At 43.4% G+C, this 12,580-nt stretch overlaps 1 long non-coding RNA gene across 2 annotated transcripts in view; it reads right to left on the bottom strand.

Annotated features, from left to right (window-relative positions):
• The window catches only part of LOC307223936, a 58,547-nt gene that overhangs the window by 21,640 nt on the left and 24,327 nt on the right, over nt 1-12,580 (bottom strand). The window contains exon 3 of one of the 2 annotated variants that reach the window (XR_013842326.1): nt 1,045-1,107. The exons of the other annotated variant lie outside the window; for it this stretch is intronic. This is a non-coding gene — a long non-coding RNA (uncharacterized lncRNA). Of the gene's footprint in view, nt 1-1,044; nt 1,108-12,580 lie in introns of those variants that run through there. 2 annotated transcript variants of the gene reach the window in all.

The following is a 12,580-nucleotide window of genomic DNA, read 5'->3' as shown; positions in this document are numbered from 1 at the left end:
AAAAATAAGCCATGGTTTATTGTGAACTATCAACATGCCGGGTGCATCCTACTCAAAAGTTTCCACGGCACTCCTCTCCCACTGATGCTATGCTGTGGATGAAGCAGGCCAAATTCTGCCTTATCATGCCATCCATACCTGTACTGATGGTTTCCGTAATTCTCTCTCCAAAACACGCACTTTTTTGCTCCTAGAAAGTAAGGGAAAATGCCTGTGCGTGTTACGGAGTGAATGCACTCAACCGGAGCCATGGCTGCCGTCAGTCAAGCAAAGCGGGAGCGCTTGCAGGGCTTTGCAGGGCTCTAGCTTTGCTTGCTTTACAGCCAGGAGGGGGGGAGGAGCCGAGGAGGAGGGAGGGAAGGAGAGCCATGGCAGCAAAGCGGGCAGCAGCCGCTTACACGGGAGGAGGGACAGACGGGAGCCATAGCGAGCCGGAAAAAGCGTTGCGTAGCCAGCAACAGCTGCTGCAGCCTCAGCTAGCAAAGGTACGTGCGCTCTCTAAACGGAGCAATGAGGCTGCAGAGGGACGGCAGGGCACAGGAGGGCTCTGAGCCACAAGCGCAGTGAAAACCAGTAAAAAGGTTTTATATATATATATATATATATATATATATATATATATATATATATATAAAATTTTTAAACATAAATGCAGAAATAAAAACAATGAAACATATATCATAACATATTTTCTTAACTTCATTGGACTCCCTCACGTCTCCCGCTCCCACTTGCATCATTGTCAATTCTTACCCGCAATTTATCATCTTGTTTACATTCTTATATCCCACTCATTTAAAATATAATCTAATAATCCTCCCAAAGGTTTATGTTTTTTCCTCAATCTCACTTGTCATCCTAATTCCATCTAGTTTAGTGGTGCACAATTATTTATGATCTAGCATCCTTCTTAACATTCAACCAAATTACAATGCTTTTTTAAATAAATCTTAAATTTCTTCCAGTCTTCTTCAACCTTCTCTTCTCCCAGGTCTCGGATTCTGCCAGTCATCTCGGCTAGTTCCATATAGTCTATCAGCTGCATCTGCCACTCTTCCAGTGTGGGTAGATCTTGGGTTTTCCAGTGCTTAGCGATAAGTATCCTTGCTGCTGTTGTTGCATACATAAAAAATGTTCGGTCCTTCCTTAACACCTTCTGGCCGACAATACCCAAAAGGAAGGCCTCTGGTTTCTTAGTGAAGGTATACTTAAATACCTTTTTCAGCTCATTATATATCATTTCCCAGAAAGCCTTCACTCTAGGGCAAGTCCACCAGAGGTGAAAGAATGTTCCTTCATTTTCTTTACATTTCCAACATTTATTATCAGACAAATGGTATATTTTGGCAAGTTTAACTGGGGTCATGTACCATCTATATATCATTTTCATTACATTTTCCTTCAAAGCATTACATGCAGTGAAGTTCAACCCAATGGTCCACAACCTTTCCCAGTCCTCAAACATAATGTTGTGCCCAATGTCCTGTGCCCACTTTATCATAGCCGATTTAACCATTTCATCTTGTGTATTCCATTTTAACAGCAAGTTATACATTCTTGAAAGTACCTTAGTCTTAGGCTCTAACAGTTCTGTTTCCAACTTCGATTTCTCCACCTGGAACCCTAGCTTTTTGTCATTTTTAAAAACTTCTTTAATCTGACCGTAGTGTAGCCAGTCTCGCACTTTATCCTTCATTTTCTCCAAACTCTGCAATTTCCAATTGTCTCCATCTTTTTCTAGTATTTCCCAATATTTTGGCCATTTGGCCTCCATATTGGGTCTTTTTCGGGCCTTAGCTTCCAGCGGTGAAAGCCACCTTGGAGTTTTATTTTCCAATAAGTCTTTATATTTTGTCCAGACATTAAACACTGCTTTTCTGACAATATGATTCTTAAAGGCCTTATTGATCTTAACCTTGTCATACCATAAGTATGCATGCCAACCAAAAGCATTGTTAAAACCTTCCAGATCCAGAACGTCAGTGTCCTCGAGAAGTAGCCAGTCTTTTAGCCAGCAGAAAGCTGCGGCCTCATAGTACAACTTTAAGTCTGGCAGGGCAAAGCCCCCTCTTTCTTTCGCATCAGTTAATATCTTAAACTTAATTCTGGGCTTTTTGCCCTGCCAGACAAACTTAGAGATGTCTCTCTGCCACTTCCGGAAGCACTCCGTCTTGTCCACAATCTGTAGTGTTTGAAACAAAAACAACATTTTTGGCAATACATTCATCTTAATAGCAGCAATTCGGCCTAACAAAGAAAGTTTCAATTTTGTCCAACTGTCTAAGTCTCTTTTAATTTCAGACCAACATTTTTTAAAAGGCTGCTGGGGACAGGAGGGCCCGGGATGAGGGAGAGGGGGAAATTACGATTCTCCCAGTGTCTCAGCTGATCCACTGAGCAGGACTTGGGCCATTAGCTGTGTAAAGCGGCAAAGAGGGAGAGAAGGAGCAAAGCAGGAGAGGAAAGGAGCTGCTTACACTGCTGTAAGTGGCTGCTGTCCGATTGGCTCCCTTAAAGCAACAGTGCTCTTTCCCTCCCCCCTCCCCGCTCAGCTCACCGAAAAGCTCCTTTTCCACACACCCCACGCGAGCTCCTTCGCCCCTTAAACCCCTCTCCTGCATCATTAGCAGCATCCTTCTCTACATACCCCATGCGTGTTCCTTCTCCCCTTAAACCCCTCGCCTGCATTATTAGCCGCATCCTTCTCCACACACCCCACGCGTGTTCCTTCTCCCCTTAAACCCCTCGCCTGCATTATTAGCCGCATCCTTCTCCACACACCCCACGCGTGTTCCTTCTTCCCTTAAACCCCTCTTCTGCATTATTAGCAGCATCCTTCTCCACACACCCCACGTGTGCTCCTTGTCCCTTGAATGCTTTTCCTTCCCTCCCCACTTAAAACATGGTTACAAAGCACGGATCCACATGGATCCTCAGGATTTTTGCACTGGGTAACCCCAAGTTCACCATCAGATCACATAGCATATCCATGGCTACAGCCTGCACCAAAAAACATACACACACCCACTCTTTCATGGGGCTGCAATGGCGCAAAAATGTGGTTACAAAGCATGGATCCACATGGATCCTCAGGATTTTTGCATTGGGCTACCCCAAACTCACCGTCAGATCACATCTGTGGCCACAGCATGAACCACAAAAATCATACATCCACTGTTTCGTTTAGAATATTTTTTTCTTGTTTTCCTCCTCTAAAAACTACATGCGTGTTATGGTCAGGTGCATGTTATAGAGCGAAAAATACGGTAGTTTCCCCTCAAACAAACCATGAGTGGTAATCAAGGTTCATTCATGGCTTACCACTCATAGTTTGCTTGGAGGAAACAAAGTATGAGCTCAGGTTTTGATAACACGACAAGCCAGACTATGGCTTGGTTTATCTGTGGCATGGCAGCAGCAGGAGTGGGGAAGAACTTCCACAGGGAAAGAGCATGCTGCCTCGTCGCATGAAACCATTGTTTACAGTATTTTAAACTATGGCACAATGCAGGATTGGAGATCCTGCGGCCATCAGTATGTTGCTAGACCACAGCTCCCATCATCCTTCATTGTTGGCTATGGTGGCTGCAGTGGCTGAGGTTGATGGCAGTTGGAGCCTAACAACAACTTGAGGGTTACAGTTACCTCAGTCCAAGTTTTACATGATTTGTCAGCTGTGCCGATATCACAAATGGTTCCAGTTCCTTCAATAAAGCTTTCCAAAGCTCGAGCTCATTAAAACTTATCTGTTCCCAGTGGCTGATGAGAGATTGACATTCCTTGCCATTTGATCGAATGAAAATGCCACAGGCCAGTCTTTGGATCTCAGCAATGCTATGCTTCATTTTCCAAGGGCAAAGGTGGAAAAATGACCTTTTGAACTAATAGACCAAGGCACGCTGGACTCTAAAGCTGTCACCTGCTGTGTCTGCTCCACCCAGAGGAGGTGCACAGTTCCTGGTGTTACCACATTTGTTATTCTTTAAAATTATAAAGGTTCTGTAAGCTTGGGGGTAATACATTAGTTTTATTTACTTATATATGGCAGGAACAAAAAAAAAGATGTACAGAGATCCATGTGAGCAAGTGAATGAAATAAATCAAATGTGCAAATTGTGCATCAAAGCCATGAGATGGGATATAAATGCATTAAAAATAGAGGATTGGAGAAATCGAGGAGGTGCTGAGAAGGCTCCTAAGCTTGGGTTCCACTTGGGGCTTTCCTAAATTAAGAGCATTATTTAGCTGTTTATACCATATTTCCCCTATATGAATTAGACCAGAGTAGTTCACACCCAGGGATGCAGGTGGCGCTGTGGGTTGAACCACAGAGCCTAGGACTTGCCGATCAGAAGGCCGGCAGTTCGAATCCCCACGACGGGGTGAGCTCCTGTTGCTCGGTCCCTGCTCCTGCCAACCTAGCAGTTCAAAAGCACATCAAAGTGCAGGTAGATAAATAGGTACCGCTCCGGCAGGAAGGTAAACGGCGTTTCCATGTGCTGCTCTGGTTCGCCAGAAGCGGCTTAGTCATGGTGGCCACATGACCCGGAAGCTGTACGCCGGCTCCCTCAGCCAGTAAGGCGAGATGAGCACCGCAACCCCAGAGTCAGCCACCCTTTACCTTTTAGTTCACACCCACACATATTTGAATTTGTTTATGAGGAGCACATTTGGTTGCTGATTTTAAATATGGACCGGGCATATGTAGTAGTGGGCATGGAAAGGGGAGCAGAAGGACCAGAGGTGACTAGCATTAGATGATGGTTGAATTCTTCCTGTGTCCATCTACTTAAATAAAAGATGGGGCACTTTGGACGACTGCTGTGTGTGGAAAGTTTCTTCTGCATCTCCCCCCTTATCAACACATGGGGGGGGGATTGCATTTGAACATTAGCAGGGGGGAGAGAAAATCCTGAAGCAAATCTCATGGGCTAGGTACATAGGTTTTGTTGTGCTTATTTTACATTTGAGACAGCTGAGGAGATTTTCGTCAGTGCCCTGAGAAACAGGAGGGGAAACAAAGGATTATTTGCAGAGGATTGGGGGGGGGGGGGTTATATTGTTGAGAACCGCCCTGAGACCTGAGGGTATAGGGTGGTATACAAATTTAAATAATAACAACAGCAATTTATGAGGGCAGCTTTCAGCACAGCACCACCCCTGAAAATCCTGGTAATCTTCTTCAGCCTTCCCACTTGTGGAATTTTAAACCTGGATCCAGATTCTGCAATGCAGGTAAATATTTGATGAGTGCTGTATGGGAGGCAGAACTGGTTAAGACTTCAACTCTCTTGTCATTATGAGAAAGGTTAAGCCTCCTGGTTTTATAATCGCCCAAACCTGCCTCAGTGCTTTCGAAATTGAGAAGTGAGGATGATTTATTGTGCTGGAAATTCCTTATCCTCTGTTGCTTTTCAGCTTAGTTGTCACTGAGCTTCTTACAAATCTCACATAAAGGGCACGGATGTGGCAATTTGCAAATGCTTGAAGGTAATCCCTATAGTTTTATCTACACTTTCAGCTAACTTTGTTGTCTGCTGCAAGCATTATGCAAACAAGGATACAAAATCGGAAAGATTTCTCACTCAGAACTGAACAGATTATCTCAACAGAAGCCAAACTTTATTTAAGGGATTATACTTGAAGAAGGATAAATAAATATTAGATGTTTTTAAATAGAGTTGCTCAAGAAAGCCAGCAACCATTGTGTTCAGGTAGGATATTGGGAGTTTTCTGTTGTATCTAAATATTGCTACAAAAATTCTGGTATACTTAATCTAATCCACAATACTTTCCTTGTAAGCATCTCAAAGTTTTTCAATAGGTTCATGTTGTAGCAATACCATTCTCTGCTATCATGGTATATTTTTCTACTCTGTACTGGAATTCTTTCAAACCAGCCTATCCTCTCCCATTATACCGAACCCTGCTGTGTTATTTTTACCTTAACATTGCACATGCACTTATAAAGACATCACATCACAAACCCAGGAAGGTACTATAACAAATAATATTACTGGGTTATAGTAATTCAGTACACTAGGCAAAAGCAGGGCTTTAAAGGATCAGAAGGAGATTTCAGCCCCTGTTGCACTACACATTTAAAGCATCATCATACTGCATTAAACAGGCATGACTTCCCCCAAAGAATTATGGGAACTGTAGTTTCTTAAGGGAACTGAACATTGATAAGAGATCCCTATTCCTTCAAAGGAATTTCTGCCATTTGGAGAATTTGCACAAACATCCCATTCTCACTTTTTCTACTCAGACACCCCCCCCCCAAAAAAAAAAAAACCCAAACACCCCAGAAAATGTTTCTGTACATGTGCAGCGGCAAAGTTTATGTTGTTAATTCATTTTTCCAGGGCTGAGTGTCATATAAAGAGGCACCAGGATAAGGCCCTCAGTTCAAATTACCATAATCCCTGGCTGTGTATGACAATGACCTAAGCTGATCATATTTCCTAGAGCAGAGGTCAGCAAACTTTTTCAGCAGGGAGCTGGTCCATTGTCCCTCAGACCTTGGGTGGGGAGAGGATGAACAAATTCCTATGCCCAACAAAGAACCCAGAGATGCATTTTAAATAAAAGGACACATTCTACTCATGTAAAAACACGCTGATTCCCGGACCGTGCATGGGCCAGATTTAGCAGGCCTTAGTTTGCCTACCCATGTCCTAGAGTAACTCTAGAAGGAAAAAAGTAAATGCTTTACCTTTCCAATTCTGCATACATGTCCTTTGGTTCACAAAGGTGAACCACCCCAATATGAATATGCCCTCCACATCAGCCTTCCCTACACCAGAGATCCTACAAGGCTTAGCTGTTGAACCAAGATACAGACATCTAAATTAAGTCAATAAAATCCCCATTATTGCTGTTGGGGTGGGAAAACGGAAATGGGAAATTATGAAGTCTTATAAAATGTTTGCTCAGGCAAACTCACTTTGCTGCACATTTGCATACCATTTTCATCCCAAGGTGCCAGGCATTTCGCAGATATGCAAAACCTCCATGCTAAATGTTTGGGTCATGCCAGATATATAAAAAAGACAGGGCAGTATTTTTTAAAGAGCAACCATGACAGCAAAATTCATTGCTTTCTGTGCAATTGCTTGCCAACTTCCTGCACATACTTTTTTCCTAGCTGTAAAAGTAGCAGCCATTGCAGTCTTTTGATGCAGGACCCAAAATGGATTACAGAATGTGTATTGTTCATGCTCCTTCCTTCCTTCCTTCTCTTTCTTAACAGGCCTAAGCATAGCCATCAATCTCCTTAGTACCTCCTCCTCAACCCTGCCATATAACAATACTAAAAGCTTATTGACAGTCTCATTAACAGATGGGTTAAGACGTGTGTGTGTGTGTGTGTGTGTGTGTGTGTGTGTGTGTGTTCATTTCATTGTGAAGTGAAACGGCTTGTAATGGCCTTGAACGTATTTTCTGGTGTGTCGTTTTCCTCTCTTGCCTTCTGCATTGATAACATTCAGAAAGACACAGGGCAATCTGCTGTTTCCAAGTGAATACTGGTGAATGAGAACCTGCAATCTCAGCAGGGCATTGGCTTTCTTTGAAAACGGAGTTATTGGCGGGCCAACCTGAAGATGCTCTCACTAAACACTAGATGGTGCAGTGTGCAGGCTCTGACCTTTAGTTTGCAGGAATTGCTGGTAACTGCCGCAGCTGGTAAGGTTACTGGAACTGAGCATTTTGCCATTATTTCTATCTAAGCATATTCTAGCCTTGTGGCAAGGGAGATGTGATTATTTCTAATTTGTCATTCATCATATTTATGCATTTGAGGTAATTTGATGAATGGCAATATTGGTGAAGAACCTGCCTTATAATGAAAAGATGAACAGCCCCATCTAGTTTGGTAATGTGTACAACAAGCAGCAGCAAATTTACAGGGTTACAGGCAGTGGGGGAGACCTTTGTTTCAGCAGCACCTTGCTGCTAGCAAAGTGCTTTGAAGCTGCAAGTTTGGGCATTCAAAGCACCAAATGGTGCCATCATTGCGAGATCAGGTGATTGACAGATGGGTGGTCCCACATTCTATCAAGGCTAATCCTGATAAGGATCTGGCCCACGGAGTCAAAGGGTTTTCCCGCTCCTCCAACAGATGCTCTAGAACCAACATAAGTAAATAAATTTTCTTTTTGTGTGCATAATATCTGCATGAAATCCCAGGATCATAGAGTTGGAAAGGCTCCAAAAGGTCATCTAGTTCAATCCTCTACTGATGCAGGATATCCCATACTACAACAGTGACCATCCAGCCTCTGCTTCAAAACCTCGAGAGAAATATGTACAATACTCAAGCTGAATAGGGAGATGCACACTGACAACAACAAGGTAGACAACACCGAATTCCCTAAAAGCAATAGCATTTAGCCCTCCTAAGAATCTACTTGACTGCTAGGTACACTAAAGCAGGCTTCTACAACCTCGGCCCTCCAGATGTTTTGAGACTACAATTCCCATCAACCCTGACCACTGGTCCTGCTAGCTAGGGATCATGGGAGTTGTAGGCCAAAAACATCTGGAGGGCCAAGGTTGAGGAAGCCTGCACTAAAGGGTAACTTCTTCCTCCTTCCTCCTTCCCTAGCTGAAATCAAATTTCATATTTCATATTTTGTAAAATATTTCTATCCTGCTTTATGTCAACCAATATCCATGTAGGGTACGTATTCCACAAAATAGTTAATACAATGCAACTGAGCCACATGAAATTACGATCGACAATAATATCAGCTACCAGGAAGATCAGAAATCAGCTACCAAGCAGAAGGGATTTGCTTAGCTATTCCCTTTGGCACCCATCCAAAAAAGCAGTAGGGCATCTTATATCTAATAGCCGCCAGCCATCAAATACTATTAATCAAGCGATCAACCTTGACACAAGAGGTCTGCCATAAAGCCACAGCTCTATATGCATGCATCCTTGGAAGTATGCATCACAGGACTAATGGTGATGACTTGCACATGAATATGCATGGGATCATGGTTGCATACAGACTGAATGTGTAGTAAGCATACTTTTTTCCTATCAAAAGTTACATGTACTGCAAATAAGGTCTTTCTCCATTAATCATCGTTTACTCAGTTCAGCTTACTTGATTCATTCAGGGGTTTTTTTAATATGCTGTTCCAGAAAGTATTTCCTGATCTTAAGAAGTACCCTATTGCTAAGATCGCTTCAGAGAAAGGTCTTTGCAATAATAAGGCATCTGCTTCAGGGATATGTTCCGCTATCTCGGTGACATCTGTTGCAAACCGATAATCCTGTTTTATATCGCACACTGGCTTATCCACATTAGCTGATTCTCCCCCTTTGGTTTTGAATTTTATTTTATTTTTACAGTCAGGCAAAATAAAAATGTTCAAGCCACCATTGAACTTAAGCTCCATGCTTAACGCATGGAGACCTGGCGTCCAGCATTTGTTCGTCAACCTCAGAAAGAACATCCTATTACCATTGACTCAGAAATGAGTGCCATAGAATTAAATGGGGCTGACTCATAGGGAAGCTGCTGTCGTATTCTCCAACAGACCTCTCCTGTCTTTGTAAATAAGCTGTAACCATTGTGTGATAATAAGCAAATGTTATAAAGCTGGTCTTTGTCTCACTTGCACGCTACCTGGAAATAAAGGTAAAGGTAAAGGTACCCCTGCCCTTGCGGGCCAGTCGTGTCCGACTCTAGGGTTGTGCGCCCATCTCACTTAAGAGGCCGGGGGCCAGCGCTGTCCGGAGACACTTCCGGGTCACGTGACCAGCGTGACGAAGCTGCTCTGGCAAGCCGGCACCAGCGCAGCACACGGAAACGCCATTTACCGTCCCGCTATAAAGCGGTACCTATTTATCTACTTGCACCTAAGGGTGCTTTCGAACTGCTAGGTGGGCAGGAGCTGCGAGCGAAAGACGGGAGCTCACCCCGCCACGGGGATTCGAACCGCCGACCATGCGATCAGCAAGCCCTAGGCGCTGAGGTTTTACCCACCTGCAAATATGAACTAGCTGAAAGAGGCAACCCCCTACCGTTATGCAGGGGGGCAATCTCTATAACGTATTTAAAGTAATTGTTAATCCTGCCCCCAAATATTACTCATTTCCAGTATGTCAATGATTTCACTTAGGGCAAACCCTTCCAGGGCACCTCATGTACATTGTTAAAAACATAGGGTGGGAAGCAACACCACACCTGCTCAGAGTAGACCCATTGAAGTTAATAGGTATTACCAACTTAGGTTCATTCTGTTATGTATTAAGATTAGTGGCAGTTCTCACTCAGGGCCACCAGTATGTAAATGAAGGATTGAAAACTCTCGCTCCTGATTGGTTAGCTAGTTGTGAGTTGTTACTGTTTCAAGTTACTTAGTATTCTATAAAGCAGCCAGCCAGGCTGCAGTCAGTCTGATTTCAGGAGCAGTTCTAACTGCTGCAATAAAGAGCTGTGAATCCAACAGAGCTGTGTCCTTTGTCCATCTTTCCCACTATCCAACACATTCACTTCAATGGGTCTAATCCGAGTAGGATATAGTTGAATACAACCCATTACAATTTAAACAGTATCTTCACCATTTTTTACAAGATAGAATCTAGTTGGGGCTGGGTGCTCAAGCTTGAAAAACTTCCATTCGCTTCCAACCTTTGTTGAAGCTGGTTGCTGTCTGTGAACTCTCTGGGCTCTGAACACGAGAGCTACAGCTTTTAGTTTATTAGCCATCTCTGGCTGATTTTGGGCTGGTTCCCCTTTTCCATCAGGGACAATGCCTTCTGAAAGTGCCCATCTAAAATTGGTCTTCTTAAATTGGTCTTCAATAAGTTCTTCCGGGGCATCGCAGAGTTTGCATTTCATACTTTTATTCATGTCCATCATTAGAAATTATACACCATTGTGCTGCAGTGAAAGAGAGAGCACTTAAAGGAAATTATAGATCTGACTTCTCGTGTGAAAATGGAAGGAGCTTGTCTGCTGCTGGAAAAAAAATATATGTTCATTCTCAAGAAGACGTCTCTCCCCTTCATTTCTCTAAAGGCATGATTTGTCTAGACTTCCTCCACAACAAATCAAACTGAAACAACCAGATGAGGGATTTAGAGATATCTTTCAGAGCAAGAGCTAGATAAGATTCCGCATGCCCCATGGGCTCTGGGATCTTTCTCTAACCAGGAGAGTGGCTGGTTGTGCTGCAACACCAGGAGCTAACTGGATTAGCCAGCTGACTTTGGCAGGGGTGCAGGGACTGGGAGTGGACCTGAGAGAGAACCTTCTTGCTCTGGTCTACTACTAGAGCATAAACTGAATGCTCCTATGGGACTGACTTCAGTCAGTATTGATGGGATAGCTCAGTTGGTAGAGCATGAGACTCTTGATCTTAGGATTGTGGGTTCAAGCCCCACATGGAGCAAATTATTATTATTATTATTATTATTATTATTATTATTATTATTACCCCGCCCATCTGGCTGGGTTTCCCCAGCCACTCTGGGCGGCTTCCAAAAAAATATTAAAATACTGTAATACATCAAACATTAAAAGTTTCCCTAAACAGGGCTGCCTTCAGATGTCTTCTGAATGTCAGGTAGTTGTTTATCACTTTGACATCTGATGGGAGGGCATTCCACAGGGCGGGTGCCACTACCGAAAAGTCCCTCTGCCTGGTTCCCTGTAGCTTTGTTTCTCGCAGTGAGGGAACCACCAGAAGGCCCTCGGCACTGGACCTCAGTGTCCTGGCAGAATGATGGGGGTGGAGACGCTCCTTCAGGTATACAGGGCCAAGGCCATTTAGGGCTTTAAAGCTCAACACCAACACTTTGAATTGTGCTCAGAAGATTCCTGCTTTGCAGGAAGTTGGACTAGATGGCCCTCGCGGTTTCTTCCAGCTATACAATTCTATGATTCTATAATACTGATACTACATGCCAGCATAGAACTCTCAGAAGGGAAAACGGAAGGCCCCCCCCCCACACACACACATACACACACACAAAATGCTGACCAACAAACCTCAAAATTACCAAGCTGATTTCAAATCAAGCCAAAGAGTTTCACCCGTCACTGATGTTTCCCAAAAATATTCACATATTCTAAGTGGGAAGTGCTCAGAAAAGGAAGGGGTTGCTGGTATGCCCTAATATTTTTCTCCAAAGGTCTTTAATTATGTTCAGATGAGACTCCAGACCCATTCGGTTTTCAGCAGCAGCTTCAGGAATAGGATCATTAATAGGCTGTTGGTATTCAGAGCCAACATTAAATCTAGCCAAGTGGTAGCCATTATGCAAATACATTCCGCCTTTGCTTATCCTGGTCTGATGTGCAAATTGGCTGTTTCTCTGCACTTTTGAAGCTGCATTAATTATTCTAGAATATATACAAACAGCATATCTGATGGATTGCACCAAAGAGTTATAGGCAGCATTAAGGATCTGAACATTGTGAAAGATTTAAATTCACCTGTGCTCCTCAGAATGTGCAGAATGCAGGGGAGGAAGTGGGCACGGGAGAAAAGGAAAATTCCCTTAACTAGAGACTCAGAATAATGATCTGCAGCAGTTGTCTAGAAGTGTGAAAAT

Source organism: Podarcis cretensis (assembly GCF_951804945.1).
Source record: "Podarcis cretensis genome assembly, chromosome: 9".
In the NCBI taxonomy this organism is placed as follows: domain Eukaryota; kingdom Metazoa; phylum Chordata; class Lepidosauria; order Squamata; family Lacertidae; genus Podarcis; species Podarcis cretensis.
The sequence above is the reverse complement of the archived record's forward strand: the minus strand, read 5'-3'. Positions and strand labels throughout refer to the sequence as shown.